The following is a 436-nucleotide window of genomic DNA, read 5'->3' on the forward strand; positions in this document are numbered from 1 at the left end:
GTAAACAGATAATACCGTAAACATGTTAACAGATAACACCGTAAACACGTACACAGATAATACCGTAAACACGTACACAGATATTACCGCTAACACGTGAACAGATAACACCGCTAACACGCAAACAGATAACACCGCTAACACGTAAACAGATAACACGGCTACAACTAAAACAGATAACACCGCTAACACGTAACCGGATAACACCGCTATCACGTAAACAGATAACACCGCTACCACGTTAACAGATAACACTGCTAACACGTAAACAGATAATACCGTAAACACGGACACAGATATTACCGCTAACACGTGAACAGATAACCCCGCTAACACGCAACCAGATAACATCGCTAACACGTAAACAGATAACACCGCTATCACGTAACCGGATAACACCGCTATCACGTAAACAGATAACACCGCTACCACGTTA

The sequence above is a fragment of the Mizuhopecten yessoensis genome, unplaced genomic scaffold, assembly GCF_002113885.1.
Source record: "Mizuhopecten yessoensis strain PY_sf001 unplaced genomic scaffold, ASM211388v2 scaffold5965, whole genome shotgun sequence".
Classification (NCBI taxonomy): Eukaryota; Metazoa; Mollusca; class Bivalvia; order Pectinida; family Pectinidae; genus Mizuhopecten; species Mizuhopecten yessoensis.